This window comes from Monopterus albus, unplaced genomic scaffold (genome assembly GCF_001952655.1).
Source record: "Monopterus albus unplaced genomic scaffold, M_albus_1.0 scaffold275.1, whole genome shotgun sequence".
NCBI lineage: Eukaryota > Metazoa > Chordata > Actinopteri > Synbranchiformes > Synbranchidae > Monopterus > Monopterus albus.
In genome coordinates, this window is record NW_018128155.1 from 339892 (window position 1) to 346601 (window position 6710).

Below are 6710 nucleotides of genomic sequence, written 5' to 3' on the forward strand. Positions count from 1 at the left end.
GATCTTTCTGTAACTTGTGCGTGTAAACCTAATTACAGAAATAATGCTATAGTCATTACAAGTGGTTTTTGTACTGCAAGATCAAATACTTTGGTGAAAGCAGTCACACTGTCAGTGAACATTTTACTGATACATTCAATATCAGTGTCCATGTGACTTGCCAAATATGTATATTAACAACATATTCTCAATATGTTAATAGAAAACCTAATCTGCTCACAACCAAGTTTCCTTCAGCATGTGTTTACTGTTGGAAATTGGTGTGTATAATATTTAGGAGACCAGGTTGGAAAAATAACAATAAAGGGTCAGAACAATCCACTGTCTTGAATTTATTAATTAAGCTCCCTAAAAGTTCCCTAAGGGGTCCCTAAAGATAGTCTGTTCACCTTAAGTGGATATTAATGGATCAAGCATGCAACCAAGCAAATTATCCAGAATCATTCTATAGTTGTGACTGGGCAAAATGTTTGCTTTCAGTCTTCCCTAGAGTAGTTCGCAGAGAATCCAGGTTTTTTTTTTTACTGCAAAGTGTACTTGAATGCATAGGGATCGTCTTTTACTGATGGGATTCCTTTTGGCTCTTTTACTGTGCTATGAATGAGATAACCAGATCAACAGTGCCCATTGATTTCCAGTATATTAGATCTACCCCGTAAAAAGGCTCTCATCTTACTTGTGGTTTTGTTGGTTTTGTCCCAGCTTCAGTTCTTCACCGGAGTTCTGTTTTTCCATGGATTAAATCAGTACTGCTACCCTGTACTCATACCATTTAACAGCAAAGACATTGTGGTTATGTAATATCCTGGGATTATGTTGGAAATATGTGTTTTTGACTTTAATATGATATCCCTTGGACTTTAGTCAGACTTCTGATCCATAAATAAAACATCCCATAACAGCTTACTCTGAAATCAAGGCCTCCCTAGAAATTTTTTTTCCATCCTTAGGGAAACCATTGAAATTGTTGTTTGCATAGATTTTTTTACTTTTATACTTCTCTTTTTTTCATCACAATAACACCCAAACATCAATGTAGCTTCCTTTGATGGTACAGTGGCAGAATGGACAGTCATACTCTATGCCTGAGATACCTCAGTCTCATGCCTCAGAATGAATCAGGCCTCAGTATCAGTCACAGTTTGAACTGCTGTGACTCCTCTCTCTGTCAGACCTTTTACATGCAAAACAAATCAAGTTATTCCATTTCCTTTTTATGCCTGTTCCATTTTGAATGCTGTATTAATTTGTACTCTGTGAAAAAGCTTCAGTTATTTCTTTTTATATAAATTTCAGAAAAATATTCCAGCAATATATCAAGATTTCACTACCAAAAACATTTGCAACAGTGTAAGGACTTAGTCTGTGTTATTACTTCTGTTTTGCTGGTAGCTAAACCCTTAATGACCAGGCCAGTTATTAGCTTCATGCTTACTGTATCCTCCTCAAGCAGTTTGTTTAGATTGATCACATATTCAAAGAATGAGTTTACAGCTAAGAGACCATGTTTTCTCAATATTAATATACTATAAGTTTCAATAGAAGCAACAATAAAATACTTTCTTAAACAATACAAGGAGCAAAAGGTGAATGTGGTCATTCTTTTTATCCATAGTATAAATAAATAAAACTCATATTACAGCCCAGGCCTAAATATAGTATCATTTCCACTGACTCCGCACCCGGCCCACTCTCCCCTTCAGACAAAAACAATCTCATAACAAGTAGTCAACTGGCACACAACAAAAAATGAAAGAGGAGAAACAGACAACAGAACAAATAAAGAATTAAACTAAAATTACTTATTTCTGACAATACACTCTTTTCTGACAACATTCTCGCCTTTTAGCATATGCCTTTTATATGCTAAAATGCATATATTAAGTAGTCTAGACGGACTTCTAGACGTGTGAAATGAACTGGGGACCCTGGTCTGAGAGGATGTCTTGGGGGATGCCATGGAGCCGGACAACATGAGTAACGAGGAGGTCTGCCATTTCACATGCTGAGGGGAGTTTGGGTAGAGCAATGAAGTGGGCTGCTTTAGAAAACTGGTCTATGACTGTTAAGATCGTAGTGTTGCCACTACCACTGCAGCACCTGAGAGCGAGCTGCGTCTAGGACAAACAGTCGATTGGGTGGGCCAGTGCCTGGATCAGGCTGGTTAAGAATGGAAAAAGCCTAATCAGTTTCAGCTGTCCATGTGAACGCAGTTAGTGTGGAAGTGAGGCGAGTTAGGGGGGCTGCAATGGCACTGTACCCACGGATAAACCGGCAGTAAAAGTTTGCAAAGCCAAAGAAAATTCTGGAGCTCCCTTCCGGTGTTCAGTGTGGGCCACTCACTTACAACACATATTTTCTTGGGGTCAGCCCGTATCTGCCCCTTTTCTATTATGTGCCCCAAAAAGGTGACTGAGGGTGCATGGAGCTCACACTTCTCGCTTTTCACAAAAAGCCAATTCTCAAGGAGTCTCTGCAGAACAAGGTGAACATGTTGTACATGTTCACCAAGGCTCTGGGAGAATATTAGAATGTCGTCCAAATAGACAAACATGAACCGATTGAGAGAGTCCCTCAGAATATTGTTAACAAGAGCCTGGAACACTGCTTGTGCGTTGGTGAGGCCGAACAGCATAACCAAGTACTCGTAATGCCCCATGGGGGTCTTATATGCAGTTTTCCATTTGTCCCCCTCCCGAATGCAAACCAGGTGATAGGTGTTGTGCAGATCCAATTTTGTAAACATCATGGCACCTTGCAGAGACTTCAATGCTTAGCTGAATAGGGGCAGTGGGTATTTGTTTTTAACTGTGATTGCATTCAGGCCCGGTAATCAATACAAGGACGGAGGGTGCCGTACTTTTTGCCTACAAAAAAGAAACCTGTGCCTAAAGGGGAGGAGGATGGGCGAATCAGACCAGCTCACAGTGAATCCATAATATATCACTCCATGGCCTCTCTCTCTGGTTTAGACAAGTTGTAAAGCCTGCTGGAGGGTAGTGACACACCAGAGAGGAGGTCAATGGCACAATCATAGGGGTGGGGCGGAGGAAAGGAGAGACATAGGCTTTTGCCGTTTTATCCAGGTATACCCAATACCACAGGTGTAACAAGTGCACTAAGTAATTTAAAACAGTTGTTCACGGTGATTACCAGAGAGGACTAAAGCAATCGGAGAGGTTTATTTAACTACCTTGGCTAGGAGCCGCGCCATCCAGGGAGTTGTTGATGAAGGTCCTCTAGGGGAAGCCCCAGCTGGACAGCTAGGTCTTGGTCCAAGAAGCAGACCCCAGCACCAGAGTCCACCAAGGCAAGCAGCGACAACTATTCCAGCAGGAGGAGAGGTCCCGCACATGCTTCACTGGGGACTCCAGGATTTGTGGTCTGTGGTGACGGTTCTCCACTGATCCCCGGGCCGGATCTGCTGCTGCATGCAGGCAAACGGTGTCTCGGGGGAAACAGCACCCGCAGGCCTTAGTCCTCATCTCGGGGACCTCGACCATGCCATGCCTCCCTCCCTCTGTCTGCCACCCTCCTACACAAAGAACAGTAAAACTCTGGACCATGCCATAAGCTAATGAATGAATGTGTACACTTCCGCCCCTCCCCCTCTGACCACAGACTGCCCTGTCTGTGATTTGAGTGAGAGCGATATCTGTTTCTGACTTTCTCTGAAATGCTTGTACTGTCTTGTTTTCTGGGTATTCTCGAATTGTTTTTTAAGATTCTTGATTTGTTTTTAAGAGATCCATGTGGTGTTTGCTGTTGTGAAATGCTTGCACTGTCTTGTTTTTTTGGGGTATTCTCTTTGTTTTTTAAGAGTTACAGTAGCTCTGTCCCCTTTTGTGTTTTTTCTTTCTGTGTTTTCAGAGGGGAACACGAACCTCACTCTCATCTGTTCACCTGGCTAATCTCCACTCCCTGGTCAACAAAATAGATGAAATTCTTCTCATCAACAGGACTAACTCTGACTTTGCATGCTCTGCTGCTTTGTGCTTCACGGAGACCTGGCTCAGCGACTCGATCGTGGACAGTGCAATTCGAATACCAGGCTTCCAGGTGTTCAGAGAGGATCATGTAAAGGATCTGACCGGGAAAACGAGAGGAGGTGGAATTTGCTTCTACATAAATGAAGGTTGGTGCACAGATGTCACAGTGCTACAGAGGACATGTACTGCATACCTAGAGTCTCTTGTTATCAACTACTCTCCCCATGAATTCAACAGTTTCATGCTAATGGGAGTGTACATAACACCGCAGGCTAATGCTAGCACGGTATGGCTGCTAGCAAAACTGATAACTAGTGTTAGGTATTTTTAGTCAGATAGATATTGGTTAGATACTTGATGTATTAGAAATGTTTAGAGTAGACAGGATGTCTAGCTCAGGCTGTTAAATGCTTAGACATTCTTATGAGTTGCTGCGGGTTGCTTATGGTCAAGGATAACTAGATAGAAAGTTGATGACTGTTAGAAGACAGGATGTTTATTATTATTATTATGACGTGTATAACCATAATATTTTCTTATGTTTAATGCCCTGACATGTCAGTAGAGGTCGTGTTAGAATGTTTTTAGCTACACACCACATAATCAACAGACACACACACATTGATTTTTCTTCATGTTTTGACTACTGCTCAAAGCTGGCACCGGGAGACGTCACGGTTTGGCGTCTCTCTGTGTAGAATGGGGTTAGCCCGAAGTGATATAATGTATAGGCCTGTTGTGGTTCAGGGTCTTTCATCTTTCAGCTGCTGGAGGTGCAAGATACCTGAGCGTGTAATGTTAATTTTTACCTGTGTTCATTGAATAAATCAGCACTGTTTTGAAGTTACTTGGACTGCTTCGTCTCTCAGAGTTAGCATGGTAAAAAGTACCAGGTATAACACTAGCCTGGAGCTAGAACATCCCGACTCTCCATTCATTGTTCTAGGGGACTTTAACAGAGCAAATCTCACCCACGAACTGCCCAAATACAGACAGCACGTCACCTGTCCCACCAGGGACAAAGTCACACTGGACCACTGCTACACAACAATAAAAGATGCCTATCGCTCTGTCCCGCTAGAACATCCTGACTCCCCACTCATTGTTCTAGGGGACTTTAACAGAGCAAATCTCTCCCACAAACTGCCCAAATACAGACAGCACGTCACCTGTCCCACCAGGGACAAAGTCACACTGGACCACTGCTACACAACAATAAAAGACGCCTATCACTCTGTCCCCCGCGCATTCCTCAGACTTTCTGATCACTGTATGGTCCGACACCTTATAACAGTTTCTGTGAGGATGTGTGTGTGCCCAAAAAGACCTTCTGCACATAAAACAACAACAACAACAAGCCCTGGTTTACAGCAAGACTCAAGCAGCTTTGTCATGCCAAAGAGGAGGCTTACACAAGTGGGGACAGGACTCTGTACAGCCAGGCAAGGAACACACTGACATGGGAGATCAGAGCAGCAAAGAGGAGCTACTCTGAAAAGATGAAAGCTCAGATTTCAGCTAATGACCCCTCATCTGTGTCAGGGAGCCTGGCTATAGAAAACCATCCCCTCCTGCTGTGGAGGACTGTCAACTAGCAGATGACCTGAATGTGTTCTACTGCAGGTTAGACAACACTCCCCCCTCACCCTCCCCACCACAGACCCAGCAGCTGCTTCTCCAACAATCACCACCCTTTCCTCCAGCTCCCCACCTCTAACGATCTGTGAAAAGGATGTGTGTGGCCTCTTTAAAGGACAAAAGATCAGAAAGGCACCTGGCCCACATGGTGTGACCCCCTCCTGCTTGAAAGTGTGCACTGATCAGCTGGCCCCCATCTTCACACTTATCTTCAACAGGCCACTGGAGCTGTGGGAAGTCCCCTCCTGCTTCAAATGCTCCACCATCATTTCAGTGCCCAAGAAAACCCCCATCAGTGGCCTGAACAACTACAGACCTGTCACCCTGACATCTGTAGTTACGTAGTCCTTTGAAAGACTGGTGTTGGCCCACCTGAAGGACATCGTTCACCCCCTACTAGACCCCCTGCAGTTCGCCTACCAGGCAAAGGACTACATAACTACAGATGTCAGGGTGACAGGTCTGTAGTCGTTCAGTCCACTGATGGGGTTTCTTTTGGGCACTGAAATGGTAACATGGCACTGCATTACATCCTGCAACACCTCGACTCCCCAGGGACGTACACATGAGCCCTCTTTGTGGGCTTCAGCTCAGCATTCAACACCATCATCCCAGACATCCTCCACTCCAAACTGACCCAGCTCACTGTGCCTGCCCCCACCTGTCAGTGGATTACTAGCTTTCTGACAGACAGGAAGCAGCAGGTGAGGCTGGGGAAAACCACATCCAGCACCCGGACAATAAGCACAGGTGCCCCCCAGGGATGTGCGCTCTCCCCTCTGCTGTTTTTATTCTACACCAATGACTGCATCTCAAAGGATCCCTCTGTCAAGCTCCTACAGTTTGCAGAGGACACAACGGTCACTGGTCTCATCAGAGATGATGACGAGTCAGCCTACAGACGGGAGGTTGAGCAGCTGGTCCTGTAGTGTAGCCGCAACAACCTGGAGCTGAACACGCTCAAAACAGTGGAGATGGCAGTGGACTTCAGGAAGAGCCCTCCCACCTTGCCCCAACCTACCATGCTTGGCAGCACTGTATCAGCAGTAAAGTCCTACAAGTTCCTGGGCTCCACTATCTCCC

General features: G+C 44.6%; 1 protein-coding gene across 7 annotated transcripts in view; it reads right to left on the reverse strand.

The window, feature by feature from the left end:
• The window catches only part of LOC109972971 (leucine-rich repeat and fibronectin type-III domain-containing protein 2-like), a 269768-nt gene that overhangs the window by 220485 nt on the left and 42573 nt on the right, over positions 1–6710 (reverse strand). Inside the window, exon 1 of one of the 7 annotated variants that reach the window (XM_020622239.1) lies at positions 3194–3797. The exons of the other annotated variants lie outside the window; for them this stretch is intronic. The gene's annotated coding sequence lies outside the window, so the exon portion shown is untranslated. Of the gene's footprint in view, positions 1–3193; positions 3798–6710 lie in introns of those variants that run through there. 7 annotated transcript variants of the gene reach the window in all.